The 14,751-nt window shown below is 28.0% G+C and overlaps 1 protein-coding gene across 1 annotated transcript in view; it reads left to right on the top strand.

Moving 5' to 3' along the window:
* The window catches only part of LOC148309295 (neuroligin-4, Y-linked-like), a 367,943-nt gene that overhangs the window by 113,208 nt on the left and 239,984 nt on the right, over positions 1-14,751 (top strand). The gene's annotated exons all lie outside the window — the stretch shown is intronic.

The following is a 14,751-nucleotide window of genomic DNA, read 5'->3' as shown; positions in this document are numbered from 1 at the left end:
GAACCACATAATCAAATTAAACGCTAATCAGTCTTGTATACGATGAAAAAACGCGATATTCGTAATCAAATCTCAGTTTACTAGTACGTATTTAGCCGCACCATTGATGAATATGGCGGGCGTGAGATAGTTGGATTTGAAACCCCAGGAAGTCTTCTTGGAAAAACTTGTGTGATGATTGGCTTGCTTTTTTAATGGTCAAACTCCATCCGTTTCCATCCTCCACTCATCTCTTAACTCGGTGTATCCGCTACAACGCTTGTTGGAGATGATTTGGTCCATATTGATTAAGTCGTGTCGTCCTCTGTACTTTGTGTCTTTGCGCATGCTTTCCGCAATCATAAAGAAAGTTTCCTAGATCTTGGCCTAACTATTTGGCTCGCTGTTATGTTATTTTACTTAGTAAGCATCTGGACTCCTTAGTCCTGCTTAAAACCTCGTTGTTCTCTACATTTTCCGACCAATGAATCCCCAACATGTGCCTGTAAACAAGAATAACATAACCGGCATGTTAAATTTAAAGGCACTGATAGTTACGTGTTTGGTCAATTTGAGATCTGATTACATCGTAGAATGGTCAACAACTGATTATGCTCCAAAGAGTTAAGAGAATTACGACAGTTTCTGACTAATATCAAAGTCCAAAATATGTCCTAACTGTTGTATGTGCTTAGAGGAGAGGAATACAATCTATTGTAACTAATAGAGGGTCGACAAGGTGTGGGCAGAAGGCAAATCTACTAACTCCGGAACGTAAGTGATTGAACAGAGATCAGAACAGCGCTGTAAAAACTGTCAAAAGACTGGAATAATTACTCTCTAGTAATAGTCGACGTCGAAGGGACCTGACATGCTACATAAAGAAGAACAATGGTTTTGAGTTAAAATTTCAAATAAAATTATGAAAAATAAAAAGAAGAAATATCTCGTATGTTTTTGTTTTACTGAAGCGACGTAATACATTTATGTAAATAATTCTTATTTCATCCTCCTTTTCCGTGCGATTTATTTGCCACCCTACCTCTTACTCCAGGTAAAACAACCCCCAAACAGTTTTGTCTGATCGATCGGAACATATTATATACACATTGTCTTTAACGTAGAGACATTATTCCTATGGATAAAAAATAAACTTTTCTACCTCCCCTTTCTGCTTAAATTCACAGATTTCACACAAAATTTAACAAGCATTTCAAAGTATGAGTCGAAGGGGGAAATAAATTGAAGACATGGATTTTTTTTCAGAGATCTTTAAAGCCTGAATTTTCTATGATTAAAATTATCGGTGAATTTTACGGAAGAGCGGGTAATTATTGATTTTTTTTATAAATTATACTGGTTTTCAGCAGATCAAAAATACATGCAAATTCGAGAAATGAAATTGTGGGTTTCAAAAACTAAAATCGTATCCCTTTTTCATCTGTTTAAGCTTTTTAAATATTTTCAGTTAAATAATAATTTGAAAAATTTGTAAAAAAATTCAATTGTTGACAGCTGAAATAAATATAATTGAATAATTAATATCGGGTTTTTTCTCGTGTTAAAAATCAAGGTTTCTAGGTTTTAATTCATCTATTCTTCCTCAATATAAAACCTTTTTTTTAATTTTCAGATAAAGCTCACGATAAAATCAAAACTGTTTTCATATTTCAACGTAGTTGAAAAAAATCTATCGAAAAAAGAATATAAAAATGTAAGTATTTACAAGTCATGATACTTTTCTTTGACATGTTTAAATATCACTTTACAAAAGTAAATTCAATATTTGTATTTTTTTAAATTTGAATTTTCAAAATATTGTCATATAATGAGTTGATAATACTATGCCAAGTCTAATGAGATATAAATATAGAATTTTTAATCAGAATATCAATCAACAAATTTACGTTAAAAATATATTTGATTAGTTTTTCCGTAATTTAAAAATGAAACCGTTAATAATTAGGAGCTTTTTACATATTCTGAAATAAATCACCGTGAGTAATGTGTTACTAAACAAATACATAAATAAAACAAACAGGATCTTGATCCTCTTACAGCGAAAAGCTTTTTTTAAATCTCTCTTATATAAAATTACATAATACAATAGAGTAACTAATAAATCACGCAACTGTATGTCCATTTATCAGGATTCTTAATTTCCCGGCTACGAGGGTATGCCAAGTCAGCAACAAAGCAGAAACTCAGACCAGCGGCAATTGTTGGAAAAATAAATAAAGTTCATTTATTAATCGCAGGGCAAAGTTCTTTTAATGTTAAGCCAATAAAGTTGTAGAAAGAGTGAAAAAAATGACCTGCGTGTACGACCTACAAAATTATAAGACAAAGTTTGGGGACCCTTTATAAGATATTTATTTTTAATTATTGCTGCAAATGTTTCTTTTTTGTGGTCAGATAGGTACTATTATTTTACGAGTAGTAAATTCGGATCATTTCTTGTTATTATTAAATGTTATACGTATTTTTTAAGAACTTTCTGTATCCTGCCAAATATTGCTGTGACATAGTCTGTTTAAATAAAAAATAAAGAATCAGACATATATTTCTAATATGTTTAAATTTAAAATATTTGTGAAGCAATGAACGTATTATAAATTTATAAAATAACAATGTACGATTGAAAATATTGAAAATTATATCTGTCAAGAAGTACGCTGTCCACTTCAATAATGTTAAGTATTGCGTTTGTTGCTGTTACGTTCAACAGATGGCGTTGCCATTGAGGTCGATAATGTCCTTAAAAAAACATTTTTCTAGCTGTCACATATAACTAATTCCATTTTTATTAAACAACTGATATATTTTTAATCTTAAAAACGCGCATATTAAATTGCAATGTTTGTTTTATTTATTTCAAAGCAATCAGTGAATTCATTAATGAGATTTAAGATGAAGAACAAACCAACATTAAAAATTTTATAAATGAAGGTTATATTATATATGGTGTAGCCAGTTTTTATGGAAGAGATGTAAATAATTTTGGCACTCTTCTCATATGCAGGAGTGATATAAGCTTAAGTCATACTATACAAGGCCAAAAAGTACTTCAAAGATGGACAGTATCAGTCACAATATTAATTAGGGTTTTTGGGATTTCCTCAAGGCTCAGCTCTGGGTACATTACTGTACTTAATATTCATTAAAGATTTAGATTGGGCATTGTAAGAAACAGGAAATTGTTATTTGAACACAATCAATTATTTTAAACAGTTTTATTATTTTTGAAAAAAGTTTTAAAAAATAAAAAAATAAAAACGGATTTGTAAAAAATTCAATTAGAACACCCACAGCGGAGGTAAGTATTCTGTTCGTCAGGCAACAGTAAGACGCTTCTCGTTCATACTCATAAACATGGTGGGAATAAATGTTGTAATACTAGCTATAAAACACTTTTAATACCATGCTAAGATATTTCACTTCATTAGTTTCTAATTAATGAAGTGAAATATCTTAGCATTTTTTTTTAATAATAATGTTCAATTTAATAATAATGTTCCACACGTCCAAACCATCTCAAAACACCTTTCTTATTTGACCGATATTGCTTATTTTTGCTTTGAATTGATTCCTTTTTTTAATGTTCAATATCGTCGTCGATACAATTAGCTATAAAAATTCTACCCTCCCTTAACGGCAGAAATTAAAGAGCGAAGGTCTTGAAAAAAGGTCGTTAGCTATTTTTACTAGATTGTGTGATAGCTAAATTTTCCAGTGATAAATTTTTGCTGTCGTCATCGATAAAGTTTGTGTTAAGAATTCTCCTTCCCCGCTGCCCCCCCGCGGTTTCGTTCATTGACCTTTATTTAGTAATTCGTAGCAGCTTTTAAACGTATGTAAGTAATTTATTTGATAAAACAGATATTTGAAACGATTTGAAATTGTATGAGCGCTCGAAACGTGAATGCAAAAATGTGATATTTTGAACATTTTGTGTGTGTGTGTGTGAAAAAAGCTTCAGCATCAACTTTGTGGCAATAATATATATCCATTTTAAACTTAAATTTCACTTAGTAACTATGTACTTTTTTCTTAAAGTCCATTGTGAAGCTATTTCGATGCATTTCCTATCATTTTTAAATACCGTTTATGAAGCTTAGTCTGAATTTAAGATATTCATCCTTGAGGCGTTGAAATACGTAACAATGGATTTTAAGAAATGGTCGTATTTTACAGGTGAAATTCAAATAAAAAATGAAAATAACTTAAAGTCTAATATAAGTAGTAACTTAACACTTTTATTTATTTTTTTCGTTTTTGTTGATTACTTGTAATTTCAGAAAAAATGAGGAAATCAACTAACTTTTTCAAATAATAAAATTAGAAATTTTGTATTTTACGTGACCAAAGGAGGCAACTCATAATCGTTGCAATGGTTTTTATTTGTCTGACCTAGGTGATATTTATAGAAACAAGACATAAAAAATGTTATTTTATATAAATATAAATAAATTAACAATCCAGTTCATAAACAAAGAGTTAAAATAAGAACCTTTTGTTTTTTATCTTTATCACATTTAAGGGCATCATCACATGTTCGAGGATATATTTTTATATCATAAACATATAGCATAAAGTTTTATGAAATAATCTTGTCTAAAATGTTTTATAATTTATTTTTGATTGATGACGTCACGAACATGACGTCACAGATTGAAGAGCACATTTAAGGGGAATCTGTTTTTGACTATTTTGTGGATTTATGTGACCTTCATCTAATGATAGTTAAGAGTTTATGCCGTTTGGTCAAAAGTCTTCTGAAAGGATTTTTCTGTCCATCCGTTTGATTGATTCACCGAATCAATCATAATCTAGTTTCCGAACAGTCGGTCACATTTTATGTGATGAAGAAAGATGGATCAATTTTTTTTAATGTAATGATATTTCCATTGCATTCGTTTTTTTTTGGTAAATGATTAACTTATAACTCCGAGGAAACAACAATTTTATTTTATGAGTAAAAAGTTTAAAAATATATATTAAAGGTTTACTTATTAAATACCACTATGTCTTTAAATATATTACGAAAAGTGTTTTGATTCACTCCGCATCATTTTTAAACACCGTACGTTAGATATGAAAAATAAAAATAAAATCAAAACAAATAAATAAAATAAGAAACAACTTCTACCCCCTCTTCAAACATCAACATTCCAAGGATCCAACTCTAAATTTAGAATCAGCTGGAGAAACGGTGTTTAAAAATCTATTACTGTAATATATTATACATACACACACACACAATATATATATATATATATATATATATATATATATATATATATATATATATATATATATATATATATATATATATATATATATATATATATATATATATATATATATATATATATATATATATATATATATATATATATATATATATATATATATATATATATATATATATATATATATATATATATATATATATATATATATATATATATATATATATATATATATATATATATATATATATATATATATATATATATATATATATATATATATATATATATATATATATATATATATATATATATATATATATATTTTAAGCGAGTTGTATAAATTCAGGTGGTAAAATGTATTTTAGATATACACATTTAAATAATCCCTTGTTATGTTGGTAAATAATCTAAATAATTTCTTCCTAGTTGAGTACAATATCACAACCTTGCTTGACATTCCAAGGGCCTCATATTACCCTGTAGTACAAAAGGTTAAGTACACATAAAGAAAACAGAAAAAAAGGTTTTGAGTGGTTTTACACCCCGAATATTTGAGGGTGTAATAAAGAAAAGCTCGAGACGCGAAGGCTTTTTCCTTTCACTGTAAATGAAAGTTGTGGAAATGAAGAATATAATGTAATACGTATAGGATGACACCGCTAAGTTCAAAACGCTGTTTTTCCCTTCGAAATAAGCCTGCAGATGGAAAGACCTGAAATTCTGAAAAATCTGACCCTTTCAAGCTTTCAGCAATCGAACATAATTGGATATTTAATGAAATTTTATTGGACATTTCAGGACAGCGAATAATTTTATTTTATTTTTAGATTTATATTGTAAAAGAACTGGATTTTTCATGAAAACAAAGCATGGTCCTGTCTTAAAATACAATATTGTTTATTTAAAAGTTGAATAAAAATGTAAATATCTTTCAATAAAATTATTTTGTAAAAATTATTTGTCCACACAAACAGATACACACATACACATATACACATACACACATACACACACACACACACACACACACACACACACACACACATGTACACATATACGCGAAGAAAATTTTGTTAACCTAGATCCTATGTCGATATACTTATATACTCGTACCTATATTATATCTAATTTTAGATTCAAGGCGTTTAGAAATACATCAGAGAAAGCTCTTTAATTTCAAAATTTAAGCATTGATCCCCGTTCAAAAATTATTTTTACTTTGGAGTTATATTATTATATATCATGCCATAAAATATTTTGTCCACTTTCTAAGAAAACTTTAATAAAAAGATAATTGACCTGCCAAAAACCATTAAAGAAAGGTCCTTCGTCACGTTTTTTATCATCTCTTTTTGTTTTAAGTCTCGATGTTTACTGTTGAAAAATATTAAACGATGAAAAATAATTTAACTCAGCTTGCCCGCAAGTGACAAATAGCTATCAGTCGAGAAATAATGCTTTGAGGCTTTTTATTTATATTAAAAAACAAAAAAGATGATTTTCAACAGCTTTTAATTTTTTATAATTAAAATATATGTTTTAAAATCACTAAAAAACTTTATCACTTTATAGTGATTTTAAAACAATGTTATATTTTAATTATATAATGGAAAATCACAAATTATATAAATTATATTATTTTTTTTACATTATTAAGAAGAATATGGAAGTCTGAACATTTACCAGGCTTAAAACCGTCATAGGCCTGTTTAAACAATCACTTTATAAACGTGTAATATTCACCAATTGTACCCAAAATAAGCATAAACTAATTTTGGAGAATTGAAAAAATTATGATTTCTTTATTTTCATTTACCATTTTTTAGATAATGCAATGAGCAAACATAAGATAAGATATCAAGGCTCACGTCATAAAAAAAAATAAATGGTAAAACTATTATCAACATAAAAAAATTGTCATGGAATCATGTTTTCAGGCGGGTCTCAAGTAATTCAACTTTAATCCAAGATTCGGACCTTGCATACAAAAAGAGAGAATCTTTGGTTAATAAAAGCTTTTCCGATTCTAACATACTCGTAGATGGCTGTTATGAACTCACATGTACTATGTCACTAGTTCAATCAATATATCTAGGAGTTCCCAAAGTTGAGTAGTGTGGTTGTCAATAATGGATAGAATTGGTGAATGTTACACGTTTTGTAAAGTAATCACACGATCACCAAGCCTATGACGGTCGTAAGCCTGTAAATGCAAAGACTTCTATATTCTTCTTCATCTATGTTGAGATGTCAGAAATGAAATCAAATTGTAATGACAATTTATAAAGTCAGACTATTTAAATAGACAGGCGCCGTGGCGTAGTTGGGAAGACGCTCGACTGCGAAACTGGCGTCGCGCATTCTATTCCCGCAAAGTGCAAAATACATTCAAGAAAGATTAATTTTTAATTGGTCTGGGTATTTTTGAAGTATTTTTCGCATAAATCTTCCCTATCCTTACTCTTCTACGTAAATACAAGCCTCTAAAAATATAGGCTTGGCAGGTTATTCCTTTAAAAATAAGTATTATTTGCATCTGAAGGAAACTGAATATCCATTTCCGAATCTCTGAAAAGTGACGGTGAAATGGCTGGGCATTGATTTGATGTACAGAATTCAGCCTGTTATTTCCAAAAATGTAATTGTAGAATATTTTTTTTGTTAGAAAATAAATTAAAGTATTTTCCCTAACAAATTCTTCGGGATTGGAGGTAGATAATTATACAAGTTTTATTTGTATCTAAGCGACTTAATCTGACAGCTGTCAAAAGCACCAACGAAAACTTAGATTTCATGTCAAAAACGAAATTTAAACTGTTGGCTGGAGTTACATGAATATTCTTCTGGGCAATTTAAATGTTAAATTTGCCCCAACCTACCCACGTTTTTTATAAAATTTCTTACACTGAAAGTACTTTTTAAATGCGCGTATAACAAACATAAATCTTATATTAATTATTGTTTCAGCATTTTGTGAAATGGCATGTTGTTTATTTTAAAAATTAAACACTTGAATAATAACAATTATTGAGTTTTATTTTATTATACTATATTCTTCAAAATGCAAAAACAACACTTTCTACCCTGTAGTGGGTAAATATTAAGTTAAAATATGCCGCTTTTACTGGGATAAAAAAATAATATGTATGCACAACTGAAAATTTACGATTTTTGATACATGACGTTCTTGAAAAGAGTGAGCGATATGTGTGTTAATTATTAAAACCACAAAAAGTATTGAGAACTTTTGTGGAAATAAACCCACAAGTTGTTAAATTAAACAAATCCTAAAAGACACTCGGTCTCACGGTAAATAACCATTGAGGTAATATTTTACGATTCCGCTTTAAAAATGATCCGCAATTATAATTATTATTAATACGATTAATATTAAGACTAAGCAAAGATATATTTTTGGTATGTAAAAAAATATAACGAGACAATTGAAAATATTTTTTGTGCCGTTTTTTTTACGTCACATTCATTAAAATATGTTGTAAAGTGAAATCGATAATTCAGCATTGATAGAAATTTTATTAAGATAAAAAATATATTTTTATCTCTGCCTTCCCCTACGTAAAACGGAAAGATAGTTGGATAGCGGGTTTAAAAGTTTGTAAATTTGTTCACAGGTGACAGCACACGTGTTTTTCGTTCAGGTTATCATAAGTGACTTCTATGTTTTGAATCTGTTAGTTAGCAGAAATCTTCATAAAAGTGATTGAGGTTTATTTCCGAAATATTTCACCATTGCATTGATGGTTACGACCTGTTATGGCTGGTTTAAGTAAACATTTAGCAATCTTCTTATAATTGACAACATATATTTTTATTAAGAATATACTCAATAGGCCGCAGCTATGCTAAAATGTTTTTTTTATCAACCTACAATTTTTTATTAACCTACAAAAAAGGTTTTTAGTTGTTTATAAAATACATTTTTCTCTTAATAAATATTTTCAAAAATAAACGTAGAAAATTGGTATTAATAAAATCTGGTAATATTAATCGAAAATGTCTGGACAAAATAAATACTTAAAAAAAGCTCGGTTGAGTACAAAAAAGATTTAGGCATCGTTATTTGTTTATATTGATGTGTTCCGCAATGGAGAGCGGAGTACTGAAGCGAACATTGGTAATTAAGAGTTTCTTTCACAAATCGAGTGTACAGATATATTTCTTGCTTTATGTACCTCCGATGGAATTAAAAAGATTTATTGCTTTTCTATTGAATCGAGCGAGATATTTGCCGAAGTATTTTCTATACAACAATATAAGAAATTCGCATTTTTCCGTACACTTGTATTAACTCGCGGAATGAATATTTCAACTAAGAAATATTCTTAGAAAAAAGTCTTTTATTTTGCCATGGGAAAAATCCTTTCAATTCAGTCATGACGGTATCTGAGAGTAATTGGATGGAATAATTAATAATTTAAAGAAGAAATTTGTGCACGTTTTTCATAAAGATTAGGTTGGTCCTTTGTTAAAATGAGATTTTTTTTGATAATGTACAAGTCTATAACTTCACTGGACCTTTTACCATATTATAATATTGTGTTTTATCAAAACTTTCAAAACTTAAGGGTTTTGAAATATTCTACTTTGAACGTATTATCGTTGGCAAAAGTTTTTTAACCTTATTTTCGACTTATATGTAATCATAGCTCGGTTCACATGACTTTGTATCATATTGTATAATTAATCTAAAAATGGCATAACCGGGATGTTTTTGCATTTTTCCGTATCAAAACACATACATACAAGTTTCGGGATCCGAATTTTTCACGTTAATCATAAACAAATATTGCGTATTGAATATGTGAAATAATTTTTAATTTTTTTTCTTTTTGTATGTTGGGATGACAAAAAATAATACGAAAAATAACTCATTTAATTGTAAGTATTTGGACACACTTTAAATGTTATATAATTTTTTTTTATGTATTTTTTAGTATCTATCAGAGAGTGTATTTCATATTAAAATTATACGGTGCATCCTGCTGTTTTATGAATTCAAGAATTTTTTTAATTACAATATTAAAATTCTAATTTAAGGTTTTTTTAAAATTAAAATAACTTTTATGCATTATATTTATTGACTTTAACTTACTCAAAATTTTTTACGTATTAAAAAAAAAATATAGTATACAATTTTTTAGATGTCAACCATCTAAAATTATATGCGCAATAATTAAAAGCAGATAAAATTCGTGTATTGAATACAGGTTTTTGAAAAAAAACTGTTGGTTAGAACAATCGATCGCACAATGTGATAAAATTTCAAAATGATTTAGTCAATTATAGCCGTAAATGAATTTATATAATGACAATTCTTTTTTACTAGCACCACATCTGGCTTTGAGCAGCGGGGGCCTAGTGTCTCGAAACTAAGATTTTAAATCGAGTAATAATTAAGCAATATTAAAAACACGCAATATAGTGGGTATCGAAACCTTGTAATATTATATCATGTGAGTATATTTGAGGGTGCCTTAAGACACAATATGATTTTTGATAAATAAAACTTAAGTAGGTATATACATATTTTAGGATGTAAAATTTTGCTTAAAAATGTGATGTTTTTGTATTGAGCATTTTTTTGTACAATGAATATTAAAAAAGAGTTAAATAAGGTAGTTTCATCAAAAACGTTAAATCTATCAATAAATTTAAAATAATTAAACGCCTACATTATTAATGGATTAAGCCCATTTCTTTTGCTGAAATTTCGAATAAAAAATTTATGACACTCAAGAATATAATTTATACTTTAATATTCTTGGAAATTTATTTCTGGGTGTAATGCATAATAAATACTATTGGGAAATTCTTTCCGTTCTTTCCAAATCCTTGCCAATTTATTGATCTTCCAAGAATTATTTATTATTGTACCCAGAATTTCGTAAGAGGAATTTTCTAGAAACATTTCCCAGTGCAGACGTTTTTCATTGAAAAATATATTTCATTTTAATTTGTACTAAAATGATTTTCTAAAATTTTGAATTATATGGATACATTTTTACATACAAGTACCTACATGATTTTATTTTTGAGTATTTTTTTACTACCACTATTTCGATTGAAGACTTATAAACTAGTTAATATAATAAATTTGTACTTTGATGTTGACTCAGCAAACACGTTTATATTTTTAAAATTTTTTCATCGACTAATGAACAACTTTTCCTTTAACGAATTTTTTTCTACTTTATTTTATTCACCAGTCTTTCGTTTAATTTTTCAATATGCGATTTGAAATGTATTAGACTTACGAACCATGTCGTGTAATACGTTAATACGAATAATTACCCACCCTTATACATTTTGTAATTGCAATAGAAAATGAGAATTGCTACTTTTCATTGAATAAATTGATATTATTTTAATCTTTAACACCGAAAAAAGAGTTCAGTGCATTTTTTATATATATTACGGGATATTTTGAGCAAAATCTGTAATAATAAAGATCAAAATTCATAACTTAAGAAAAATTATCTTTATGACGACTACGTGGTTTGTTAAAAAAAAGCCACAATAAAATAATAGAAAAATTGTAAAAATATTTTTTTTGTAGATTTCTAAAAATATCCACACCCACACACACATACAAACACACACATACACATAAAAAAATATTTGCTCCTGATATCAATTTGATGTTACAGGACTTTTAATCCCATTTTTGCAGAGTTATTAAGGCATTTCATGACGGAAAAGAATAATAAAACCGTTTCATTGATCGACAATTTTTCATATTTATATACCTTATCATTTATTGCGTCATTTTCAAATAAACTATTACACCTTTAGGTAAATAAAAAATATTATCAATATATATTATGTCATTATTGATGAGCAAATAGTTATCAAAAGTTGATATATATTAGAACGCTATCAGAAACGCAAGTAGTATTTTATTTTATGATAATTTTTGTCAACTAATCTACTCAATCACCACACATAAATCATGACATTATCACTATTAAAAGTTGATTTAATTAATTGAAATCTTATTTGAATAAACTAGTATCAGAACGTGGTCTAATTGTCTGAAATTCAAAACACGCAAGGCATATCCGCGCACACTGATAAGAGTTGAGTGATTGAATCTAAAAATGGAATTGACTTACTTTTAAATACTTGTATTAGACCTCTAATTGAGTTTTATTTTGTTTTCGAGACGTTTTTTGTCTCAAAAACCATAGACGTTTTCATCGACAGTTACTCACAAAGTTTCTGTACTTAGCACTTGTTAATTAAACACTGAGCTAATACAAAGTTAGTTCCAAATCAGTAAATAATTCAATTTATTAATGAATTCTTGATATAATTTATCATTTAGTGTCTTTTCCCAGAGAACTTTAATTAAAAGTATATTTAAACAATAGAACTGCTAAAAAAGACAGTTTGACATCTTCAACAACTAAAATGCTTTTTTCCCGCACACAATGAAAACTATCATATGCTTTTGTTTTCGTTCAATTAATTTCCAACAACAGTTGAGCTTTCAGTTTTCAGGTCCTGAAATTCAGCTGTCATCCACTGTGCCACTTTCAGTTCCGGTAAAAGTTAATCACCCGACAAAGAGCTTTCTTCGACTATGGCGATAAAATAACACAGTCGATTGCTAAGAAAACATCGCTGTTATTACTTGCTCTAATTTCTATAGCGCTTTTGTTCTACGACGGGGATGTTAGCAAGTTTCACCCCATATAATAATCCAGGGTTGCAAATCATGCGGCTGCCGAACATTAAGCATAGACGCGAATAACACACTTCCCAGCAATAAATACATAATTTATGCGAATAATACTCTCACTGGTAGGGATAAAAATATCTCTCCAGTAAATCTGGAATCGGAGCGATTTGATAAATGGTGCCATGTAAGGGTAATTTACGTAGCTTTCTTGCATATGAATCAGAATAAAAATTGGCGGAAATTTCACGTTGTCACTTCTGAAATATCATCAACATTTATCGCCTCAATAATTTAGGAAGTATTCGTACAATTTTTGTTTGGAAAATAATTTTCGAATTTAAAAAATATTTAAACCGAAAACAACATATTTAATTTTTTGCGGATTGAACATTGATAATCATCAAAATACCTCAAAAAAGTAATAAATTATATTATTATTAATTATTTATTTTATAAACACCTCAACCGCAATTCAAAATAATATAAAACCTTTTGCCTACTTAAAATTACCTACGTAAATTCATCGACAGCAAAAAAAAAACATTGTGTTATGCTAACGATTTGAAATTTTTAAATTTCCATATTTCAAAAAATCATATTTAAGGTGTTTTTGTACACAAGTACAATAAATTATAGATAATATCTTAATTAAGATAAGATTTTGATAAAAAAATATAAATCAGGAAACTGAAATCATTTATAAATTGTTTCTAGGGAACTTATCTAGGAAGTAATGGGCGAATCAACTGATGGGCGAATACTCAGTGAAACTAAATTAAGCGTAATATGCCCAATAATAGAAACAATTATTTTTGGCAATAAGAATGTGTTCTGACAAAAATTTACCATTTCATAAAAGAACATAAATAAAAATATGTGATTTAATGTTTTTTAAATAAAAATAATAATAACACAATAACATTATTTAAGAAAAAAAAAATATTGGTGTCCTTATACTCAGAGTGTTATAGTGAGAAATAATCAAAATATTTGTATCGAAAAAATTTTAAGTTCCATTAAAAAAATGTTTTGTTTTTAATACTCATATTTGTTTATTTTAAAGATTGTTCAAAATTGATGAGCTTTAATTAAAGAGATTCAAGTTTCAATGAATAAAAAAAGTAAATTAGTAAAATAATACCATTTCAATGTTTTTTTTATATATTTCCGTTATCAGATTGTTTTGCGGTTCAAATGATATTTTTAACTGTTCGATTGATATTATTTTTCCTTTCGTTCTCAAATAATTCGATTTTATATCCTATGCATCGTTGAATGTGAATAAGGATCGAAGCAAAAAAAATATTTTACATTTGGTGGAAATCGAACCCGCGACGCCAGTGCCACAATCGAATGTCTACCCAACTAGGCTACGGCGCTTCTCAATAAACTCAAAATACTAACTGTATGGAACTTATTGTGACTGTTTGTATTTTCACTTGTTGATGAGAGTATCTGTGGTTCTCAAATCTGGTCGTGAACATATAAATTAACTAAAAAAAGTAGTATTATGACTTATTTATTTTTAAATTTTAATCAACATGTTAATAACAAATCAATAAATGGTAGCATTTAGCAGTCATAAAATAGTACGAGTAAAATAGTAATAGTACCTTCTGTTTAAAAAGGTGAAAAACACGTACGAAAATTGAAATAAAATAAATTAGCGCCATTTTAAAAGCAGCGAAAAAGCGAATATTATAAATTAAACTTTTTTTTATAAATTTTGATTTATAACATTCTCGGGGACGATAAATTGTAATTTTAAAACGTCCTTTTAAGGTCCTTAATCTTCTCCCAGCCCTGTTTTTGTAG

The sequence above is a fragment of the Brachycentrus maculatus genome, unplaced genomic scaffold, assembly GCF_059751285.1.
Source record: "Brachycentrus maculatus isolate JH-2025_06_01 unplaced genomic scaffold, ASM5975128v1 h1tg000133l, whole genome shotgun sequence".
NCBI classification, from domain to species: domain Eukaryota; kingdom Metazoa; phylum Arthropoda; class Insecta; order Trichoptera; family Brachycentridae; genus Brachycentrus; species Brachycentrus maculatus.
This window is presented reverse-complemented; position numbering and strand designations above follow the sequence as displayed.